Genomic DNA, 24,516 nt, shown 5'->3' on the forward strand with positions numbered 1-24,516 from the left:
AAAAAAAGGAAATTTTAGCCCAAGCAAATCTCATATCTCTCTGGTTGTTGTCAAAATGCAGGTGATGCCACACTCAGGGTCTGTAGTCTTGTAAAAATAACCCAAGGTGTGAACTAAAAGCACAAGCAGCAAAGGATGTGGGGACAGTCAGCAGGGCCAGTGAGTGCTCAGCAGGGGGGTTGGTGTCTGGGGGAAGGTGCAGAACCACTTGCTGTCCGTGTGAGGTTTGGCAGCAGCTGGTTTGGGGTGATCCCCATGCCCAGCAGGAGCAATGTGCCCTTTGCTGGGAGCTGGGGGTGCCACTCTGTGCCAGGGAGCACCAGGCTGAACACAGGAGGGCCCAATTGTTGGAGAGTCCTTCACACAAAAGTACAACTTGCCTGAGTTTTGGCCAAGCAAAACTCAGATATCTGAAAGTTGGGGTTTTTTGCTGAACACACAGAAACTCCTGAGAGCAGACTTAATTCCCCCCAAAATACAGACAAAAGACTTTCTTAGCATCTTAATGATCCCTTTGGGAAAGCTGGCCAAGTCAGACAGTAACATTCTGTAAATCCTTGTTATCTGTGCTTGCTTTACTAATGAGCCTGAGTATCATATTTAAATCCCTGTAGCTGCCTCTCTTATATTGGCTGCCATGAAAACAAAATATTTCCATTCAGTATTTGCTGTAAATCATGGGCTGTGCTCCCAAAATGCCTCTCCTGTTATTTGGGTGTTGTGGGCCTTGGAATGGTCACTGTGATGGATGGGCTGGTGGAGCCCATCAGAGGGCAACAATTCAAACCCCAAATGTTACAGCTGTTGGAGGGTAATCGAGATACTCTGTATTTACACAGGTCTGCCTTGGAAATATTCCTTGAGCAAAGGCTACTTTTGATTAAGGGCTTTGTTCCTCAGATCAGGGCAAAGGCAAACTCAAAGAGCAAGAGGAAAGAAATAGAAAGGGGAGCTGGCAAAATAAAATGGGCCATTTCCAGCATAGCCCAGCTCATGAGTGTGGGTATTGTTTGGAAGCAGATGGATGAGATTCCATTCTGGAGGGGATTTTTCAGTGATAAGGCCAATTTTCTTTTGATCAGATTGATCAAGCAACATTTTCCTAAAGGATTATTTATGGTAGGTTCAAACTCTAGGAATGAGCATTTGTTGGGTAAGGCTCCCATTCCCTGATGTGTTTTGCTGCTTTTTCAAGCTGAATTAAGAGCACCAAATAATTATTTGTAGCTTTATGTGGGTCTGGGTCCCCTCAGGTCATCAGCAAAGCCAACAGGCTCAAAGCTGTGCTGAGGTTGTGTTTGGGGAGCTGTGCCTGGTCCCCCTGCCCCAGGCAGGGGAAGGAAACAGGATTTTAGAGGCAGAACACCCAGACATCCAGCAGATAATCACATTTTTAACTTGCAGCCTCTGGGAATGCTCCTCAGGGAGCCAGAGGAAGCAGCATGGGCGGTTATGGAGAGGCTCCCAGGGAGGGTGGTGTGTCCAAGGGAATTGTTGGCTGGGAGAGCACAGACTGTCTTTGTGTGCAGGAGTTTTTATGTCCTGCTGCCTCATTATCTCAGCGACTTATTAGAGTTTTATGTCTGTGTTGTGCTGCAAATGGACTGCCCATAATCCCCTTTTTATGGACTTAATCTGGTGGGTGAGAAACACCTCTGGAGTCAGCTCAGCATCTTCCTCCTGGTGCTGGGGTCACAGTGTGGGCAGTTCCTGGGCAAGCTGCAAACACCCCTCCTGGCTGGGTGTTAAACCCCCCTCTCTTCCAATCTCACCTTGAAGGGGAGTTGGTGCTGACACCTCTGAGTGAAATACAGGGCTGTGTTTGCTCCTGGAAAGATCCTCACCAGCTGTCCCAGCTGCAGGGCTCTGTGTGCACACTGATAATCTAATTAACAGCCCCTTTGGAACCTCCAAGTTACCTTTGGACAAGACTCTCCAGCTGGTTTTTGAAGATTTTGGGAGCTCAGGTGCTTACTGAGACAGGCTGGATGAATTCAAGCAACTGCCTTCTCAAACATTCAGTGAAATAACTATTAGGATCTCACATTACCTGTACACACAAGGCAGTTAATTTGTTTCCAGTGAACATTTGTACAAGTGAATTATTCACCCATCTGCAATATTTATCTTTAAAATGACTAGACAATTCAGCTCTGTGTGGAGATGTGCCTGTGTATGAATTCATAAATCCACGGGCGCTGGCAGGGCATTTTCTGCAGCAGCTGATCATCTATTTATTCTCCCTTTTCTTCTCTCCAAGGGTTAGCCCAGGCCCTCCTGCTTTGACATGAACTGCAAGCAGACAACTTGTGGAATATTTAACCCTTGCTGGTTGGAATGTGAAGCTCCAGGAGTGCTCCCCAGCTTGGCAGGTGAGCAGCCCCCAGATCATTACAGAGCAGCAATTTGGGGCTAATTTTTTTCCTTTCACAGAGAAGGCATAATGAGCAGAAGGGATTATGTGAGGAGCTGAAATTCCTGAGCTAAATGTGGAATTGCAAATGCAAATATGGAGCCTTTGCTACTATGAATGGTCAGCTCTGAGCCCTCTAGAAGAGGGAGCACTTCTGGGAAAAGGTGTTTCTTTCTGTCAGAGGTGCTTGGAGCTCCCACGCTCTGGGACAGCACAAAGAGGATGCAAAAGGACATAAAATCACTGGCCTTGGTATGGAAAATAACCCCACCAATACTGCCTTTACTGGGATTGACCCAGACCTGGCATTGCCCAGGGCTGGCACTGCCCCTGGCAGGGAAACAACTGGAATTGCTGTGTATGGACAGCAAATGCCTTTCCAGGAGGAAAAATGGGAAAAGTGGTGCTGGCAATTGATAGTTGGTTAAACTAATGATTCAGAAAGTTGTTTCAACAGCTTTACCCTGAAAGAGTCTGGGCTTTAAAGAGCAGGGAGAATCTTTTCTGAATGGCTTTGCTGTGGGGTCATTAATAAAGCCCTTCTTGGCCAGGGAAGATCCTGTGCTTGAGGGACCACCCCATGAACCTGGAGAGCTGGGGCTTGATCTCAGCTTGGATGAACCAGAGCAGTTCCAGCCAAGCAAACAGCAATTTCCAAATCCTCAGGAGGTAATCCTGAATTTCCAGTGCCCTGAGCTGTCTGAGCTTTTACCAGCAGTTGGGAAGTGTTACAGTGACACTCCAGTCTAGTGGCTGACACGCAGCAGACAAAGAACTGGGCCTGAATTTCTCTCCAAGGAGTCCCTTTCCTGAAAAAAAAAAAAAAAAAGAGAGAGTATTTTCTTCATCTGCAAAGCTGGATTTTTCCCAGCTTTAAATTATCCTGGAATGACTCATGGATCTTACCTTGAAAGTGAAGTGGTTCTCCACATTAAAGAGACGTGTGAAGGAGGCAGCTAAAACGCTGTAACCCATTTCCACCCATTGCAGGACTCGAGTTCTGCTCATGCCTGTGTAGCCTCTGTTAATGTCTACATGGAGGAGAGAGTGTTTTACACTTGAACTTCAGTACCTGGAAGTGAGAGCAGTGCAGCTGCAGCTGTAGGCACACAGCAGAAATGATCATACCCACCCTGGCTCTGGCTGGTAAGTACCCAAAAAATCCCCTGCTGGGGAGAAGGGAAGTCTTACACCGTGACAGGGAGGATGTGCCTGGTAAGGGAGAGTCTAAATTAAAATAGTCCTGGATTAAGCAGCCCCCAGTTTTCTAACCTGCATGGTGGTGTTACCTGAGCTGTTCCCTCTCCTGTGCCCCATCCATGCTGCTCTAATTAGAGGCATAACTAACGAAGCAGCGTGACATTGTTAACGGGGATGGGCAAGTTGAGCCAATCATTCAAATGAGCTTTGAAGTTTCCTGCAGTCCTAAAGATTTTATGGTAATTTTCCATCTCTGCACGGGCATATTTGCATTTTGCAAGACAGTTTAGCTGGAATCCTCTGTCAGGTGTTGCCAGTCTGTTGTCAGTCGGGTAGAGCCACCACCTCAGACAGGGTTTAATATCACTGTGCTTGTTGTCTTCATTGGGCATCTGGAATTTGGCTCCTGGGCACTGATCATGGGTATTCCAGAGCAGAAAGGGCATCAGGGCATCAGTGTGACCTAGTGGACCTCCCAGACCCAGTCTGCAAAATGCCATGGGCAGGCCAGCAGCGGATGGAATGTGAGTGACCACTGCCCTGTGGAGCATCCCTCACCTCCTCCAGCTCTCCACCTCTGAGGCTTCTCCTTCTGTCCCATCCCTCTGCAGCCCCACAGTGCAAACCCCTCTTTCTAGAGCTGTGGGCACCACCTGCCCCCTGCAGACACCACAGCCAGCCCAGCTGTGTCCCCAGCCCTGCTCCTCTGGCCTCCTCTCCCTGCTGCTCAGCAGGATGGTCCCTCCAGCCCCTTCTCGTGGCTCTGGCACATTTTCCTGCCTCACTGCCCAGTGCATTTTTAGATCATGCAAAAATTCACATCAACTCAGAGCTCCTCCTCCCAGAGCCCCAGCTGAGCTGTGACCAGGTGCCAGCCAGCCCAGCCCTCATTTGTTAATCAGTGCCTTGTCCAATTGATTATTTCTCCAGCTTTGCTGTTTGAAAGCTCTACTGAAGTTCATGTAAATCCTTCTCCAGTCTCACTCTTACCCTCTCCTTCTGTCCCTTCCTCAGGCACACAAATCAAAGATTATTATTGGCCAGCATTTAATGCCAGGGAAAAAGAAAGTCTGCTTTCATGTAATATGAAATATTAACAAAACGTTAATGAGGGCAAAGGAGAAGGTTGCAAACATCATGGGCAGCTCTTTCCTCCTGCTCCAACACAGGACTGAGACATCCCTGCACTAGGCAGGGCTTTCAGCTGCATTGAAATCTGAATTTGACTTCTAAATCCAGATTTGGAAAATCAAGGGACTTACAACTCAAAAGAACTGACTGAGAGCCCTCAGGTGCTTTTATCCTCTGTATACACAGGGTGGTCTCTCAAACAGCAGTGCTGAGAATTTGAATATCAATCATTTGATCAAAGTTGGGCAGGTGAAGCACTTCTAAATGCTGTGCCTCGTTTAGCCAGACATTCACTCCTGCTCTGCTGTGAGTTCCCCATGAAAGGAGAGTCAGATTTCTCATGGCATAGGCTGGTGCTCAGAAAGCAGCAGCTGAGCTCAACTGGTCAAGGGGGCTTTGACAGGTGAGTGCCCATCTGGTTTCAGAGAGACCTGGCCTTGCTGCAAGTTGTTCCTCAGGAAACCCTCAGGGTGGAACTCACATGCTAAAAGAGCCTTCCTGTTATTCTCCTATTAGCTTAGGAACATGGTGAGGGAGAAAATAAGGAATTCAGGTGTAAAGAAAAGAACTAGAAAGTTAAAGCAGTGAAATCTGTTTGGGGGATTTTGGAATAAATCAGATCATTTTGGCTTCCTCATAACCACAGCAGAGAGATCCCACCTGAGCTGCAGTGAGACAAACAGTCCCACTCTGCTTGAAAAGGGGATGCAGAAACAGAGCCAAGAGAACACAGAAGGGCAGGAAAAAGTGAAAAATGGAAGAGAGATGCATGATGAGCAGAACAAAGAACACAAACATAATGAGAATTGCATCTGTAAAATCAAAAGACCCAAGAGTAGTCAGTTGTGAAATGAGTTCTTTGTTGGGAGATTGTGGAGTGGCTCCACCAGACACATCAGCTCCTCTGGCTCCACAGGGCCCTGCTGAATGAACTCCTGGTGCCCCGGGTTTGATGCTCCCCTGGGTTGCACCTGCCTTTGATGTGGTTTATGTGGGGTGTGTGAAGGAAGATGATGCACTCTGAGAGTCATTGTCAGCTAATGACAGTGTACAGGAAAAATAGAGCTAAGAAGGTTATGGGAGTGCCCAACCTGAAGATGTGTCACTACACTTGAAACATCAGATCATGCTTGGAAAAAAAAAAAGAAAAATCCACTCTTGGCTTTTTTTTTATCATGAACTTTGAAGAAGCTTCAGTGTTTACCAGTACCTGCTGATTGTTTGATCTTCAAGTTAAGTGTAGCCCCTGATAGATTTATGAGCTGCTGAGAGAGAGAGAAGCAGAGTTATGTTTCCACCACACTCTGGAGCACCCAGAGATGCTGCAGACTTTTAAATCATTATTGCTTGTTGGGGAAGCTTTTGTTTGCTCTGCTGCTGCCCGACAGTTCATCCTCATTTTGCTGTCTGAGGATCCTCTCCAACCATGACCCACACTCTGTGTAAGGGGAAATGTAAAGCAAAGGACACAAAATCAATATCAATTCAGGAGTGTGTTGGATTTTTTCCTCCTTTTGTGACGGGTGTTCCTCAGGGTGTCACAGAGGCTGAGGAGCTTCCCAAGGCAGACTCTGGGACTCAGAGGGATGTTCCTGAGAGGGCACAGGCAGTGCCTTTTGGGCCACAGTTGTGTTCTGGGCTAAGACACATGATGAGATGAGATGAGATGCCAGGTTTGTGTTCTTGATTTTCATCAGAACTGGTTGCTGCAGTTGTTTCCAAGACTTAGAGAAACCAGTCTAAGTTTCAGAGCTGTTTCACCCAGAAATCTGTTGAGCAACTGCTTGGCTTGGTTAGTGTTTGAGTAGGATGGGTCTGGGCTGGGTTTATTTTGTTTCATTTTTGGTGGAAGGAAAGGTAGAGAAAAATATAAGTTTGTTTTGTTGCTGGGTCTCTTTTGGTGGAGCTTTTTAGGCAGGTCTAAAGTTTGGCACTTGTGAACTTAAAATCAAGACTAGACTTTCCAATAGTCATAGCAGAGATATCAGAGCAAATTTGAAAGGAAAATCAAGCAGATATTCTGAGATTTTATTGAAATTTCTCCTCCTATGTAAGAGGTGAAGTGGGAGGAACCCCAGGGATTTGGGAAAGAAAAGCTGAGGGGTCACTGTGGCACTGAAGTCCCTGCAGGATGCCAGATATATTCACATGAACAGTTTCCTATTTAAAGACAAGAATTCACTATTTAATGTAGATTTGAGCAGGTAACACTGGGAGGACTCTGAGAGGAACTGGCTGTGCAAAGAGCAACGAGCCAAGATGGTTTTAGGGGCAACAACTCAGGAGACTGAGGGGGGAAATGCTGAAATGCAGATAAAAGGGGGAAAGCTTCCAGTCTTTGATCAAGCACTCACCTAAACAGCCCTGACAACAGAGGTTTGAGCTCAGGAGAGTTGGGGTTTATTTCTGGCTTTGCAACTCTGAACCTTGAGCAAGTTGGTTCTTTGCCCTCAGCCTGTTTGCTGTGCTGGACAAAGGGATTTGTGGCACCCCCTCCTTCCCTGCACACTTTGCCACCCGTTTCATGGAGGGGTGTCATGGAAGTTGAGCACTCTTTGCTGCACCCAGACAGTGCTTTTCCAGCAGCAATGGCCACGGGGGAGAGAAGGCCCCTCATCCAAGGAGGGTGAGGATGGAGCACCTCCCTCAGAAGTGAGAGGAGGGTGAGGCTGAAGGCTCCTGTGCAGGTCTGCCCTCTGAGAGGGATGGAGGAATTCAGTTGCCAGCACTGTTAACTTGGCACCTTTAACCAGGTATCTATAAAAAGTGGAGGGGAAAATGATGAATCATCAGTCTGAGGTGCTTGGCAAGGGCTCTTGGTGGAGCCTGTTTGCAATGGCCCGTGGCTTTCCCTGCTCAGAGCAATTCTGCTCGTCCTCTTGGCTGCCCAGCAGATGAGCAGAATTACTGACAGCAGAAATTGTCCAAACCAGGGGATATTAAGCAAGCCCACTGATGACTGATGTCTGCTCTGCTCCCAGTGCAGTTATCACTCATGGGATTTAAGTTCACTTCAGTGACATTTCTGCCCTTGAGGATTTCTCTCCTCCTCTGCAGAACTGTGTGCACTTTACCTGAAGGTTTGGGAAGAGCCAGGCAGGGAGGACCTTCCCCCTGCAGGGCTGCCCATCCATCAGTGCCACAGGCAGGAGCCAAGCAGGGTTTGGCAGTGACAGCAAATGTCACAGGTACCCCAATGTTTGAGTTCATTCTCTGCTGGCCACTTGGCCAAAGCTCAGTCTGATGTCACTGCAGAGTCCTCATTGCCCTGTTGGGGTGTCCAAACTGAACCAGCAGGTTTGGGCAAAGGGGAGTCAGAGAGACCACCCAGAAAAAGGCAGTGGGAGAGGCTGGGGAGGATCTTTAGCTCCAAACTGGGTTTTCCTCCCACAGCTTGGTGGCTTTCAGGACACACTGTCTGGAGTGGCATTAGGGGGGTTGCCACAGCAGGAACAAGGAGAGAGAGGAGCTATTCCTGCTATCTCGGCCAAGGGAAGGAAAAAAGGGCCTCTTCTGACATCAGCCTGTGCATCAGAGCCTATAAATAGATGAATCAAGGAAGCTCTTACAGTATCAAACTAGGAAAATGTGATGTAACAGCTTCATTATCATATTTATGTCCTCCTAATCACTCTCTGCTGGGATGACTGCAAGCCCAGGATGGATTTCTCTCTAATAGGATCAAGTGTATTTGATCTTAAGCCATTTTGAACATGAAGCTGAAATGAAAGGTGAGAATCAGGAAAAATCATTAAAATTATTGCCTAAAGTTAATACCAAAAGTATTTTCTTTTAACAGAATTTTCTTGTTGTAAATGTGAGACCCATTTTCTACCCCATGTTTTAGAGTCCATCTGTAAATTTATCACCTTCTGTGGGAGCTGGGACTGAAGACCAAGGGTCTCACAGGTTGGGGTGGCCACGTGCTAAGAAAAGCAGCAGGTTTTGGGGGAAGTGACCTGTGGCAAAGGGGAAAATATGGAAAATATGCCTCCTGCATAAGCTGTAATATTGACTGATATCATGCCAGGATCTGGACTCAGGGTCATCTCCAGCCTTGAAGTAATTTTGCCTTCTATGCTCAGTATTGGTTTTAGTCACTGGTGATTGTGAGTGACAGTTCTCAGAAAAAATACATAGAATTCCTTATTTATGGGTGATCAGCTGTTGTAGCAAACAGCCCAGGAAAAGGAGCTGCTCTCTATCACAACATGACAAAGTGACACACAGAGTTTAGGAAAGGATTGTTTCAAACTTCTCCTTGCCCTCCTGTGCTTGCCAGAGGCATGTCTTGGAGGCTCAAAGTGCTGCTGACAAGATTGAAGGTGTATTAAGGGAGCTGACTCTCCTGGGCATGAAATTATTCTGACAGTCACCAAGGAAATGTATCCCAGTAATCTACAGCTGCAAAGAACTGGAGATTGCCCCAGCACAAGTAACATCTGCATTAATCCTGGGCAAATTGGTCAAAAATTACCTACTTGCCTTGTGCAGCACTCAGGAAATGGAACCTCTGTAATTAGTGGATGCCCTTTTTTTTCAGTGTGGGCATATTATTATTTTCCCCCTTTCACAGATGCAAACACTGAGCTCACAAAAGAAGAGACAACTCAAGAAATCTTTATTTCTGTTGTGTGCTCATCCTTTGGTGTGCACTTTGGGCTCTCACCCCAGCAGGGTCTCAGGCCCTCAGCCACCCCCCTGGGTGACTGTCCCTGTGTGGGCAGCAGTTGGGGTTGGCACACAGGCTGGTGAGGAGGGTGTGCCCTGCAGGATGAGAGAGCTCCAGGCTGGCACCACTGCAGCGGGATGTGCAGGACAGCAGCTCCAAGGGGTCCTGCTGCCAGAGGGGCTTGTGTTTGGGACAGTCAGTGAGGACTGGAGAAAATGAGTAGGAGGAGTTAGAGGAGCCACACTGAAGAGTCTTATGGAGGTTTTTTTATTCAGTTTTAGTCTTACTCAAGGCTGCAGTAAGCATGAGCATTGCTGGGAAGATGGGCAGAGTTCTGGCTTTGGGAGCCATCACTCAGGGTTAGAAAACAGTCCATTGGCTGGATCAAAACAAGCTGAGAGAGAGAAGGGACATTTGGATTAGATGTCTGAAAAAAATTCTTCCCTGTGGGGATGGGCAGGCCCTGGCACAGGTGCCCAGAGAAGCTGTGGCTGCCCCAGCCCTGGGAGTGTCCAAGGCCGGGTGGGACAGGGCTTGGAGCACCCTGGGCTGGTGGGAGGTGTCCCTGCCCATGGCAGGGGTGGAATTAGAGGAGACTGAAGGTCCCTTCCAACCCAAACCATTCCAGGATTCCCTGATTCCATCCCCTGCCATTGGTGCCCACCCAGCTCACCGTGGGCAGCCACGGGCTGTGCCCACCAGGGGTGCTGAGGGATTCCTTCAGCCCAGCTGTGCCAGCTGTGCCCCCTGTGCAGCACCCCAAAGTGCTGCCAGCGTGGTTGACAAAGCTCAAAACCCCTTGGCATAAAACTTTACCAAGCTTTATCCTGCCCATAAATTCATCCAAGGACTGGGAGTGTTTTAAGGCACATCAACCTAAGGAAGTTTTAGAGAGCTCTGGAAAAAGAGCTTTAGAGCTGCAATTTACAGCCAGGAACATTCACCTGGACAATAAGAATCCTGGTGCACTGAGCTGAAAAATATGCTGCAGTGGATGGTATTGGCTTGTTTGCAATAAACCACTGGCCCAGTAGATTTTATTGGGTTTACAGCCATTTACTGTTTTGTTTGCAGAAATACAGTATGTAAGCAAAAACTGATAAAAGGGTTTATTGCATAGCCATTGTTCCAGAAGGGAAAGACCTATCACAAGAGGTTTTCTCTTAAAAAGTATTCAGTGGGTCTCATGTTTCAGGAGACAAATTGGAGGGGGTGGTTGGAGACCATCATGAGATGCCACTGTCTCTAGTGGGGCTGGATGGAGAGTTTTTCACAGGCCAGTTGCCTTGGGAGCTTTGTTGGTGGGAGCTCAGAGCACAAAGCAGAAGCACAACATTTGCTATTGGTTGTTTATTAGGCTTTGTTTAAAAGGTTTCAACTACCCAGTGAGAGAGCAGAGGGAGTCACAGGACACCCAGGAGAGCAGCAATTTGGTAACACCTGTTGCTGTGGTTCCCCTACCCCTTCCCTGGGCATTTTTCTCTCATAATATTAGACCTGCTTGTTTACAATCAGTTCTAGGCTCTCCAGAACCTCCTCTGCTTGCTCCTCTCCTTCCCTGGGCAGATGTGTTATGACAGGGCATTTTATGTTTGTGTGATGAGGCTCTTGGATTTCAGTGTCTGTACAGAGAGACTTGTTAATGACAAAGGAGTAATTAATGTCAGCCTTACAGGACCAAGTCTGAGGAGATGCTGAAAGCAAATCAGAGATTTTAGGGTATATCAGATTATTTAGGGTAGAGTTGTTTACCATAGTTTATGCAGGGAATTTAACCAGAAACCTCCAGAAATGGGCAAAAGACCAGATAGTCTTGGAATCTTTTTTTTTCTCTCCTTTGTCCCTGGTTAAATAATTTATGTCAGTCTCCAGGTGCTCCAGAGCAGCTCAGCACCAGTGTCTGTGTATTTGCAAGAGAAGTGTCTCCCACTCTGCCTCCTCCAGCTCAGGTTCTGGGCACAGCAGCACTCAGGGAGGACCTTTCCCAGGGCACAGCAGAGTTTTGGGAGGTGTCCATCCTTCCAGCCCCATTGGACAAGACTCTCCTTCTTTATATTTCCATGTAGGTCAGAACAATCAGAATAAAAGATGGTGCAAACAAACAGCCCCAGCATTTCCTGACCTCCCAAAGGTGCAGGTGGTTTTGGTTTTGGAGATACAGAACAGTCATGAACCACAATCCCCAGCTTTGGACATGCAAGTTTGGACTATCAGCCATGGAAAGAATATCCCCCAAATATTTGGGAAACCAAATTCCTTCCGGACATGTCAAGAGCCTTAATTAACTTCCATCCTGAGCTGGGTCAGGGAGGAGTGTTTGGTGCTCCCTGGGTTCCACCTGCAGCCTTTCAGCAGCTTGAAAAGTGTGTCCTGGGCAGCTTTTCTGCTCAGCTGTTTGAATTTGAGCAGCTTTCCCAGCCCTGCCTCCACAAGCTCATCCTCCTGCTGCAGGAACCATCCCAGGCTGTTACTGCCCTGCTTAATGACCCTGTGCAGGCTGCTGTGGAAGAGCAGCCCTGGCGTCTCACCCCAGGGATTAAATGGGCTCGTTCATCAAAGCCAAGCCCTGGTAATTCCTTTATTTCTGGTGGCATTTTAAATCACACAGAAACCAGGGGCTTGTGAGCAGGGAAATGACTTCCTGCCATCAGGCAGCGCCTCTGGCCGACCAGGAACGCTCTGGAAATGTGGATTCTCACTCAGAACTGATGGCTTGGGCTGGGACAAACAAAGCACCGTTTCAAATGTTGTTTCCCATCAAAGGAGCTGCTTTCAACAGTGTGTTTCAACAGTAAGAAGTTGGGGTTTTCTTCTTTTCTTTTCTGGGTTTGCTGAGTTTCCAAGCCCACATGCAATTCCATATTGCTATTTCTGTGTCTCTGGGACCTCTCACACCAAACCTTTGCTTTACTACACTCTTCCCTCTGTGCCCACATACTCTGGGTTCTTCTGTCTTTTTTTTCTTTATCCTGTGAGTCAAAGATTCATTGTAGTGAGTTCTCATTTTCAAATCAAAATGAGAACTTCTCATTTGAAGAAACAATCTGCATCATGGCAATGATGGGCATTTCTGAGAAGCTGAGAGCATTTCAGTAACAGCACTGCCATGGTTTGTCTCAATAGATGTTAGTTCATATTTCAGAGAACTCCTTTCCACACTCCTCAGACCATCCTTGTTAAAATGACAGATTTTCTGACCTGTTTCCCCTTGGAAGGATTTTCACTGAGCACTCTTGTTCTGCAGAATAATTGTTGGTGGCACCCCTGAACTCCAGGTACTTTCAGCAGAACCTCTTGCAGAGTGAACCTCCTTGTTTCCACAACGTGAAAATCTCTTGACCCTCGTTGAGTGCCATCAGAAACTGCTATAGATGCATTTCTTTCTAAATATTGTTGTATAAATAGAAGTTTATTGGAAAGGCAGGAGAGGATGATACAGCTCTTTCCTTGGGATGATCTTTATGGGGTTCAGAGTTTCCCATGCAGAAGGGCAGGAGGATGGAGCCTGGAGAATAAAGTTGTCTTCTGAAAAGAGAGAGGTCAAAAGCAGTAGGGGGAAGAATTATTGTCCAAAAGTTCTTATTCAAGCAAAAAATCAGGCCTGGGTTTTATTTAGGATACAAGCAAAAGCTGGCAGGAGACTAAACATGGATGGAGTGTTAACATGAGGCTTGTTGCACAATGAATATATTCCAGCATGTTCACTGCTCAGTACTATTAATGTATTGGAAATTAACTCACTGATGTAACTTCTTTACAAAAGTCTGTTAAAATTTCTCAGCATCAGACCCACAAAAACTTGTGCTGTGTTTGGTCCTGATGGGAAAATATTTGTAAATTTTTTTGCTCCTTGATCAAACTCTGCAACTGATGAATTCATTGTGTGTGTTTTGGATTCTGCTGTTTTGAGACCTAGAAAAAAAAACCCCCAAATGGGTCATTATAAAGTGTTGAAATATAATCACCCAAATGGGTCATTATAAAGTGTTGAAATATAATCACCCAAATGGGTCATTATAAAGTGTTGAAAAAATCATGTTTTTAGGACAGTGAGATTAAGGGTTGAAGGCAAAACAGCAGCAGCCCCTGCCTGGCTACAAATATTGATTTTCTTGGTTCATGTTGATGGGGCTTTGCCCCTCCTTGGTGCTGCCTCGTGCCAGGAGTGCATTGAGCCACTTGTGCAGTTTATTGGCCTGCATTTAATCTCAGCTTAGAGCACAGCATTGTCCTGGGGGCACCCCCAGACCAGGCAGATGTCACAGACTGGGCTCAGTGGGGCCACGAGATCCTCCTCTGAGAGCTGGAGACCTCCTGAGGATTTCAGAGCACAGACCAACCCAGAGATGGCAGGGCCCCACAGGGACATGCACCTAAACTTTGGGCACCTGCCAGGGATGTGGGTGAGCAGCTGAAGGTCTCACTGGGTGCTTCCTCCTCATGAGGAGCTTTCTGGACCACAGACATGAGTGAGGGTGGCAGTGCCACGCTCTGCTGGTGTGGCAGTTCCTGGGGCAGCCCTGGTGCTCCCATGGCAGTCTCAGGGCTCTGAGCAGGGGCTCTGTGTGTGTCCTGAGCCTGAACTTCCCTGCTGTGGTCATTGCAGTGTCCAGGCCATGAGGACACAAAGCAGTTTCCCACCCAACACTGGTGCAAGCAGAGCAGCAGCTCCCAGAGCCTTCCCTGTGAGAGCATCAGCCACATCAATTTTCCCCACCATTTTCTCCATGATATGTCCTGCTGCCAGGTCATCTCCCTCTGTGCCCACACCTTCTCCATGGTGGCTCCTTCCCCCTGGCCAGCAGAGAGGTGGCCGTGGTTGCCACATGTCCCTGCAGGAGTTTGGCCATGGACACACAGGGATGGACAACACCCTGAACTCCTCCACTGGTGCTTCCACTCCTGGTGCCTTGAAATCCACCATGGCTCTGGTCTTTCTTTGTGCTCAGGTTGATTGAGAGGGTTGAATCACATACAATATTCAAATTGCTTTTATGCATGAAGAGATTTCCAAGAAATCAATGCACTCATTGAGTGACATAATTAATACATGAACTGGCTGCCCTTTAAAGACAGGAGGAATGTTCCTCCCCAAGCCCAGTGCACTAATAGTACATTCAGTAATGTACTTCCTCAAAGCTAAATTCTTCATTGTTGGTATTTGAGTAGGACACAGAATTAGGCATGCTGAGCTGTATTTATTAGCAAAAAAATGATTATTATTACTGACCAATCTGCTTTTTAATGATTCACTGAGCATGTGTGGGTTTTATAGTAATGAGGACGGGGCTCTTCATCAGGTGATCTGACAAGGGTGCAGTTTGCCTGGAAAATTATGCTGGACTGAGAGTGGTTTTATGAAGAAGAAAAAATGGAAAAGAGCCTATAAAATGCTGGCATTTAGAGGAGAAAGAGCCAGGGAATGCTGGAGGAACAACAGTGCAATTTGTTGTGTCTCTCATCTACATGCAGATATTTGGCCAGAATTCCCAGTCAGGATCAGGGTTATTTCGTGCCAAGGTGATTTTCAGGTCTGGCTTTGCTGTTTTCCACTGGAGGCCAAAGGAGCAGGAGCAAAATGTTCTTTACAAGCAGGAGGGTAATGTGATACAAAGAAAAGCTCCTGTAAAATCAGATGTTTTCAGCTCCCTTGGGCTCTGGGGGCACATTTACCTTCTTTTAGTTAAAAAAAAGAAATATTTGTTTTTACTTTGAGTGCATATTTGTCTCATTTTAACCCCCTCATGTGCCCCTAAGGCACATTGGTCTTTCTGCCAACCTGCTCTGTTTTCTGATCCTGCCCTTCTCTTGCTCCACATTCCTTGTCCTCCACCCTGAAGGATGTTGGTGGGTCTTGGGGGCTGCTGCTCCCTCTCCTCGGTCTGGGCAGGTTTTCTCTGAGAATTCTGTGAAATGAAACCACTGACTGACACCTGACAACAACAGGATCAATGAGGCTCCTTGGAGACCTTGATGGCCTTTGATCAGCCAACAAGGAGTCACTGTCACCAGTGACCTCTATCAAGGTATAACCTGAAAAATGAATGTATTACTAAAAAATACATCAAACCTCTCTTCTTTTTTTATTTGCCTTTATTTAGCAATCCCTGTCCCTGTTCTGCTCTCTGTGATTGACTGGGGAGCACATTGTAGTTCCTTCTGGTGAGCCACTTGTAAGTGGGTGCCCAGTTCTCATGTTCTTTCCATTCTCCTTTGTAAAGAGAGCAAGCAAAGCCCATTTTTAAAAGATTGATCCAAATAATTCATCCATGGAAGACCCAAAGTGGTAAGAAGTGACAAGAAACTCTCCAGGGAGCAAATTTTAGGATGAATAGTCCTGTTTTTCAAATCCTGGTGAAACACCAGAACTAACACCCCAGTTTTGCCATGTGTCCTTCACCTCCTACAGCATTTGGATAATGGATATCAGTCTGTGGCTGTTGTTTCCCAGGTCACTCAGCTCCAAAAGGCTGAGCAAAGGCTCAGGAGTCAGAGTGAGGAGCCCCATGGACTCCAGGGTGCTCTGTAAGCTCTAACTCAGCACTGGTTATTGTGCACAACTTCATCTCAGCAGTGAGCTACCTTTGATTTATAAACTTTCTTCTGAGTCTTAGGCATCATAATTTAGGGGAATGTCCACCAAAGCCATTGCAAACTGTTTATAAATAAAACTGTTGGAAACCAGTTGCCTGTTGCATACAAGGCCAGGTATATCCATCCCTTTCTCTCCTTCCCCGTTTTCTCCTCATCCTCTCCTTCCTCCTGGTTTCTCCTCATCCTCTCCTTCCTCCTGGTTTCTCCTCACCCTCTCCTTCCTTCTGGTTTCTCCTCACCCTCTCCTCCCTCCTGGTTTCTCCTCACCCTCTTCTTCCCCCTGTTTTTTCCTCATCTTCTCCTTCCCCCTGGTTTCTCCTCATCCTCTCCTCCCTCCTGGTTTCTCCTCATCCTCTCCTTCCCCCTGTTTTCTCCTCATCCTCTCCTTCCCCCTGGTTTCTCCTCATCCTCTCCTCCCTCCTGGTTTCTCCTCATCCTCTCCTTCCCCCTGGTTTCTCCTCATCCTCTCCTTCCCCCTGTTTTCTCCTCATCCTCTCCTCCCTCCTGGTTTCTCCTCATCCTCTCCTTCCCCCTGTTTTCTCCTCATCCTCTCCTCCCTCCTGGTTTCTCCTCATCCTCTCCTCCCTCCTGGTTTCTCCTCATCCTCTCCTCCCTCCTGGTTTCTCCTCATCCTCTCCTCCCTCCTGTTTTCTCTTCATCCTCTCCTTCCCCCTGGTTTCTCCTCATCCTCTCCTCCCTCCTGGTTTCTCCTCATCCTCTCCTCCCTCCTGGTTTCTCCTCATCCTCTCCTCCCTCCTGGTTTCTCCTCATCCTCTCCTCCCTCCTGGTTTCTCCTCATCCTCTCCTTCCCCCTGGTTTCTCCTCATCCTCTCCTTCCTCCTGGTTTCTCCTCATCCTCTCCTTCCCCCTGGTTTCTCCTCATCCTCTCCTTCCCCCTGGTTTCTCCTCATCCTCTCCTTCCTCCTGGTTTCTCCTCATCCTCTCCTTCCCCCTGGTTTCTCCTCATCCTCTCCTTCCCCCTGGTTTCTCCTCATCCTCTCCTTCCTCCTGGTTTCTCCTCATCCTCTCCTTCCTCCTGGTTTCTCCTCATCCTCTCCTTCCCCCTGGTTTCTCCTCATCCTCTCCTTCCCCCTGGTTTCTCCTCATCCTCTCCTTCCTCCTGGTTTCTCCTCATCCTCTCCTCCCTCCTGGTTTCTCCTCATCCTCTCCTTCCTCCTGGTTTCTCCTCATCCTCTCCTTCCCCCTGGTTTCTCCTCTTCCCCAGCCCACATGCAGAACACTTGATTGGGACTTTAAGGTAACAGGTGTATTTTCTTCATTTGCTTTGGAAAAAAGGTCATCAAAAGTGGCAGAGAATGGACACAAAGCATGAAAAGATTCTGCTCTTAAAGAACTAAATGGAGCAAAGAGGCAATTTCCACTCCAGTCTCACAAATGCCCTCACTCTTTTCCCTCCCAGGTTCAGTATTATTTTTATATTGTGCACTGACCTCATCCAAAGGGGGTGTGTGGAGCTGGTAGAGAATAAGCACCATCAGTGAATCAATATAGTTGAACTAACTCCAGAAGTAAAAGTGCATTGGAGAGAAGCAATATTACATTTCTTTTGTATTGTCTGCAACACCTGAGCCTTGAGCATCATTTGGAAACACAAAAATGTCCTTTTATCTGTACTGTGAACCTGAATGGGCTCCCTGTCTATTTGCTCTTTGTCATCCCGAGCTGCTGTCCAGGATTGCAGAGGAGTTTGTATTGTCTTCTGTGAAACTCTAAAATGCCTCTTTAGATTGAATGGCTCAAATGAGCAGCAGGTCAATCAGGGCACGTTGTGTTTCCTTCCAAGCCCCAGGGGGCAGATGCATCACTCAATACCATCTTTTCCCTATATTTCAATTACAAGGTGCTTTAGTGTTTGTGTTCCACCATAATGAAAACTGCTCTTTTTTTTTTTATTTTATTTTCCCATCTCTCTTGAGAGCCACTTGGTGGTGTGAAATTTGGTGTAGGGATACTATAAAGCTCAAGCTGATAGTTCTGTGTGAGTCAGTCACTGATGTCACCCACAGTGGCCCTTCCCAAGGAGTAAATAGCCCAAACCCTTCACTGTGACCTCCATCCCCACAGGCCAAGCTCCCTCTGCTGCTGCAGTTACTCAGTGTGGTAGAACTTGTGTCACTGCCAAAAACTGGGCTGAGTTGGCCCCAAACTAAATCCACCCAGGAGAGTGCTCTGAGAACTCCAAAAAGACAAGGCAGCCTTGGGTGGTTTTCAATCATCTCACATCAACCTATGCCTTTGTAATTGTTTCTTTAGAGAGTGATAGAACAGAGTCTTCAAGTGTTATGATTCCCTGTTGTTATTGGTTCCCCCAGGTGGGCCTAGATTTGGGCTCTGAAGTCTGGACTAGGCTAAAGCTGTCAGCTGACTTGAGCTGGGCTGAGCTGACAGCTGACCTCTTCTAGCCAGTAATTTTGTATTCCATACCACATTATGGCATCATCTCCAGGGAAGCAGGAACCAGTGTGGGAGTGGTTAAGGCAGTCGCTTCTCAGCCCTCCTCTTGGGAGGACACACGATGCTGTCCCAGGGGGGATGGAGAGGACCAGGCCCACCACTGGCTCACAGGGTACCTCAGGAAAGTAAATTGTGTTGTTCTGGCTCTCTCCTTTCTGCTTGGGTTTGTCTCCCTGGGGAATAAGCTTCTTCTTAACTAATGTGTAGTTAAGACAGTAGAATTTGTGTGTTCGTTAAGAAGTTGAGGTGGGGAACTTGTTGTTGCAGACTTGTGTGAGTGTATATTTGTACTCTCTTCCAATTGTCTCTTTCTTTCTGTGAAAAATATATGTAGATTTAGTATAAATGCAGTTTGAAGTGGTTTTTTTTCTTTCCCCTCTCTTTTTCTCCCTTTCCCTGGTGTTAGGAGGGAGGCTTTTCTCTCTGTGCTTGGGGGGGTTGGCAGTTGCTTATCTCAAACCAAGACACCTGCACATCTTAATATCTTTATGGTCTTCAAAACCATCTGGGTTGGAACTACAAGACCTTAAAGTCCCTTCCTAACCATTCTATGATTCTAGAACACTATTTTCTAGAGAGACATCAGTGGTGCTCTGAGCATTTCTACACTTACAGCCCAGGAAACACCAGCTCAGCTCCTCTGAGCCCCCTGGGCTGACCCACAGCCATGGCCTGAGCTGCTGCCCTGGAGCTTCCCAGCACAGCTGTCAAACACCCCCCAAAGCCCTGCCTGGCCCTTGCAGGAAATGTTCCAAGTGTTTACAGCTGCAGGAGGTGTGTGCTTTGACTCTAAAACTGATTTTGAGGTGCCTTTAATAGTGTAAAACACACAAAAAGACGTTACTTAAAAATAGAGCACTTTGAGCCCTGGGGAGTGAAAGATTCCAAATGAATCTTTATCTAGGCTGGGCCTAATGAACTCATGGTTTGCATTATTTATTTTGAAGGTCAGCTTTCCTTCTTTCCAGTGTGAGATTTTAGGCATTCATTGTTTGCACACAAAGGAATAACTTTCCAGTAGTGACAAATTGGGAACCAGGAAAGAGTCTCACCAGCAAAGGTGTTTTGGTGTTTGTTTTTTTTTTTTTACAACATTGTGTGATTATTTGGATGTTTTGTAGTGAAAACCAGTAGGAAATACAAATGGGGAACTGGAGAGCTAATAATTCTTTTAATGTAGGTTTGGTAACAGGAATATTGTGGGAATGATTTATTTTAGCAGGATGTTTGTGTTGCTTTCCCTGTGGAGCCCATGGATGGTGCTGCTCCTGGAGGTGCTTTGCAGCCCTCTGGATTTTGGTCCATATTTCAGTTGTACTTGGAAAACTTTTCTCTGCAGTTCATGGTTTTGTCCCAAGGTACATATTCCCTTTTCTTTGCCAACCTTCCTGTTCCCTCCTGAGTAAGAGACTATTATGGCAATTAAGTAGCCATGAAAATAATCCCTTTTCTTGGCCAGGCAAAGGTTCTGCTCTCCTGCCTCTGGACTTTTGGGATAATGTACATGTTGCCAACGTGGATGATGCAATGCTGTTCTTGCCTTCTGGAAAGTACAGGGCATAAATCAGGGGGGTTCTGTCACAGCCAGAGGTGGCCCTTGGCACACCCAGCACCCCCTGGGTGAAAGCAGAGCTGCTTTGCCCACCTCAGCAACAGCTGAAAAAACTGAGCTGCCAAAGAAACAAAGGGACAAAAAGCTTGATCTCCTCTGCCACAAAAAATCAACCGTGCAAAGTTCATAATTTAAAGCTGCCCCAGGTCAAAAATAAATAATTCAGTCCTGATTTACATGCAATTTCTCCTTAATGTAGAGCCAGCCCACCAGATTTTTGCAACAATCAGTCCACAGACCCTTATTTTATATACCTGTGTGCACGTAGAGATAAACACACACAGATACATAACATGTAAATACACAGAGATATATGAAATCTCCTGTCACAGTCGTGATTTACTTTGATTTCTCAGGGTTTGCCTTTTGCCCACAAATGGTTCTCTTGGGGGCTCTTTGTCCTACATGATCTCCACCAACCCCAGCAGTAAAATGGGATTTCCAAGAGTGCCTGGGCTGGATTTACTCCCATATTCTGGGTGTGTGGAACAGCAGCAGGAAGCAGTGAGAGTTATCTGGAACAATAAAGCTGAAAAGCATCCTCTGCCAGGAGCCTTAATTCCCCCTCCCTTTCCCTTCCCAGGACTGCCACTAACAGGCAATGACTACTTCTTAATTATTATTTAAGCTTAAGAGCTGATTATTATTGCTAAATTATATTGATGCTTTTAGCTGCGGTGGGACAGAGAAATCACTCTGAATTTCAGGTTCCTGAATGGAGGTGTTTGCAAACATTTTGCCTGGAATGTTTTTATTTAGGAAGGGTTGAAATCGACATTTCCGAGTCCTTTAAATTCCTTTTCTGCAAACAACGTCAATTGCTCCAGGAAAGGCAGTAAACAATCCTCAGATATGAGCAAAAATAATTTCAAATTTGGATGTATATAGGCTCATTTCTCTGCTTCGTGGCTTCTTCAGTTTTATTTGAAATAGAGGAGTGTATATTGAATTAGGTAATAGCTTTGTTGGGAAGCCTTTGTCACTCAGCAGCTCAAGCTCAGACTGTGTGGTTTGGCTCATCCCCCTCACGTGGGGATTTAACTGAGGCTCACAACAAACCCTTGGGTTTGGCATTTGCCAGAATTGCCCTCCTAGGACAGAAAAAGGCATGTTATTGTCTGAAAAAAACATCTCCTTCCCAAGTGTCCATGACCTAAAATGCTCATTTTCCTTTTCCACAAACCAGAAAATTCACCTCTCTGGACCCAAAATCCTGTATTAGCCAACCAGCCTCAGCCTTGTCTGAGGAAATAGTGGATTTGGCTCCTCCAGAGAGGCTCAGGCCATTAATCTGGGAGCTCTTCCACAGGAGAACCACAACACTCAGATTTGCTTCTTGTCCCTGCCCCAGCTGGACTTCGGTGACCCCCAGACAGGCAGGACTGACTCCCACCCACCCACGGGGTCTCTGGGCTGCCACTGGCCTTGCTCAGCTGGGATAACAACTCTGGGGCTGTTGGCCACCCCTTGGTTATGAAATGAAGTAACTCTTCATCTGAGCTGTCAGACAGAAATTACTTGAAGTCCCAAAATTTCAACCCTAAATTTCAACTGGAAGGTTCAAGGTGAAGGCTGAGAACTTCCTCACCCATGAAATGCCTCCTGAAGCCATCCAAGCTTATTCATTTTCAGCTAGGACAGTGTTTCTGCACTCCTGTGCTGGAGAAAGTGTTGTTTGAATGTCAAAGCTCCACGGCATTCAATGCAATAAATCCTGTATTTTAGGAGGTTACCTCCATCAAAGTCAAGGCTTCATTTCTTTAGGCCAAATTCTGCTCTCCCTTCCTCCTCCTGTTCAAGGCAATAAATGCTTTAAATAAACTCAGGGCAAACTTTCTGGCCCCAGGGCAGTAAAACTGAGAAAAGGGATCAAAACTTGATGCATTTCTAACATTTCATTAGGCTTAAAATTACCTCCGTTCTTCTCATGTGAACGTTCAGGATTTATTAAGCAAAGGGAAGTCTTGTCATGCTCATTATAACATATTCCCCCTTAAACCAGTGGAGTGCTGAGCCCATGAACTTTGAGGGGTTTAAAGAGGTGTGGAAGGAGCTGGAACAAGACACTGAATGTCCACGGGCTCTGCACAGTCACACACTTGAGGATCTTGGCACTGGGATATTTCCCTTCAGTGCCTTTTGCTTACACTTCAGTTTTAGTCAAGCATGTTGAGTGCAACCCAAAACAAGAACCTTCCCTAATGCTGAGTTTAATGGCCCTTTTAATGCCAGCAGAACTGGCCTCCTTCACTCCCTGAGCTCTTCCCTCCCAGCTGTGGAGCGTTAAAGGTGTCATAAAAATGCCTTCTTGGTACGGTCCACAAATTCCCTGAGAGGCACAGAGAGGCAGTGGAGTCACCCAGCATGAAATCAAAATCTAATCAAGGCAGATTATGTTAGATTAGCTAAGCAAGTAAACAATTAGCCAGGTTAATGTTACCTACCATGTCCTTCAGCACTGAGCAGTTAAAGAATTTGTCTTCCCAGACGTGTTCAGTTCCAGCTCTTGGTGACATTGTGGGTTGGGTGCATTTTTCTAACTCCTTTCTCCTGTCAGTGCTTTATTTTTATCCTGTTGGGAGTCTTGAACAAAAAGGGAGGAAATGTTGGTGGGAAAAGGGGAGTTCCCAAGAGCTGCTTGGGCATGAATTGTGGGGTTTGGTGGGACCCCAGGATGCAGAGTGAGGAACTGTGCTCAGCTCACACACAGCATTTTGTGGGATCATGTGGGGTTGTGGAAGATGGTGATGCTGCTCACTCCTGGTGGGGCTGAGCAGTCCCCATGAGCCACCACCCCACTGTCCCACGGGCAGAACTGCTCTGACCTCACAGGAAAGATTTTTGGCAAATATGAAGACAAAAATAAGCAGTTGGGTTTGGTTTTTATAAAATCTGGAATGGTTTGGATTGAAGGGATCTTGAAGCCCATCCAGTGCCACCCCTGCCATGGCAGGGACACCTCCCACTGTCCCAGGCTGCTCCAAGTCCTGTCCAGCCTGGCCTGGGACACTCCCAGGGCTGGGGCAGCCACAGCTTCTCTGGGCAATGAGGCTTGTCTGGGATTGTTGGGGTGGGTTATTATCATTTTTGTTCACGTGTGTGTGCAAGTGTCTGACTCCTCCCTCTGAACTCCCCACACTATTCAGACCAACTTTGCTCATTAAGGTCACAGAGAAAACGAATTTAGCAGCTGGACTTCTGGTCCAGCCAAACCTGCCCCAGCACTTGCCCTTTCCTTCAGGTCTCCTGGCACTCACTGATGGGCTTTGGTGTTGGGTATGCACAGGCCTTTCCACCACACTGCACTTCACCTCTGATTTGCTTTCATTTCTCTTTGGATTAACACAAGCACACCAACCAAAATAATTAATTTAACAATCTTAGAACAGTGTCAGAACATCTGTTTGCAAATATTGTTACCAAACTACAGAAGAACTGTGAGTCTGACTTTAAAGTTCTCACAGTGATGTAGGAATTAAATCCAGTGAATTTGCACAATTAATTCCCTAAAAACAAACATGATCAGTTTTTAGCTGCTGTTTCTACAGTATTGTTAATGAAATGGAATTCATCCAGTGGTCATATGTAAAATATGAACAGAAGCTGTTTCAATTCTTTCATGGAGCAGAGAGGAGCAGAGCAGCTTCTGGTCTGGAGCAGGTGCCTTTTGCACCCTGAAGGTCAGAGGACTCTGCAGGCTGGGAAGTGACTGTGAAGTTTGTGTGCTCTGATTCACTTCAAACAATGTGTTGTGCAATGACTGCAAAGAACAAAAGCCTATCAATAATCAGGGGGTTGTGGTTAAAAGAATTAATGGCTCTCAATATAAAACGGGCTCTCCAGGTCCTCACTCATCCCCTTCAGCACCAGTTTGAAGCCATCTGAGGTAATAAAAGACCTTGCTGAAATAAAAGACCTATCCAAGCTAATAAAAAAGCTGACAGAGTTACTGGGTGTCATCTTGCAGGGAGCTGTAAGTAGTGCCTTGTAGGAGCTGAGAGGGAGCTCAGCAGAGCCCAGCCCTGCCAGAGCCTGGGCCAGGCACTGAATCACAGGGACCAGACCAGGCACAAAAGGCTGTGCTGGAGGTTAAACCCATGCCAGGAGCTCAAAGCCTCTGCTCTGTGGAAAAGGATGGCACAGACAATGAGTTTCATTGAGAGACTGAATTCATTAGCCAAGGGAACAATGAGGTTTTGCTTTTTTAATCAAAATGCAGACAAGTAATTTCTTAGGCAAGCAGAGCTCTGAGTTATGCTGGGGAAGATCCAACGTGAGTAAACAGTCCTTTCTGTAATACAGCCATAAAATATTATATTATACATATACATGAAATAAAGAAGTGATTGAACTTGTCATGTAATTGTATTATCAGATTTGTGGCTTGTGAAAATGTCAAGGAAAATAACACAGCACATA

At 46.5% G+C, this 24,516-nt stretch overlaps 1 protein-coding gene across 3 annotated transcripts in view; it reads left to right on the forward strand.

The window, feature by feature from the left end:
- Positions 1-2,265: 2,265 nt before the first annotated feature.
- FSTL4 (follistatin like 4) overlaps positions 2,266-24,516 on the forward strand; it is a 231,406-nt gene continuing 209,155 nt past the window's right edge. For all 3 annotated transcript variants that reach the window (XM_071570400.1, XM_071570404.1, XM_071570403.1), the window contains exons 1-2: positions 2,266-2,372; positions 3,404-3,559. The gene's annotated coding sequence lies outside the window, so the exon portion shown is untranslated. The remainder of the gene's footprint in view (positions 2,373-3,403; positions 3,560-24,516) is intronic.

The sequence above is a fragment of the Pithys albifrons genome, chromosome 15 (assembly GCF_047495875.1).
Source record: "Pithys albifrons albifrons isolate INPA30051 chromosome 15, PitAlb_v1, whole genome shotgun sequence".
Classification (NCBI taxonomy): Eukaryota; Metazoa; Chordata; class Aves; order Passeriformes; family Thamnophilidae; genus Pithys; species Pithys albifrons.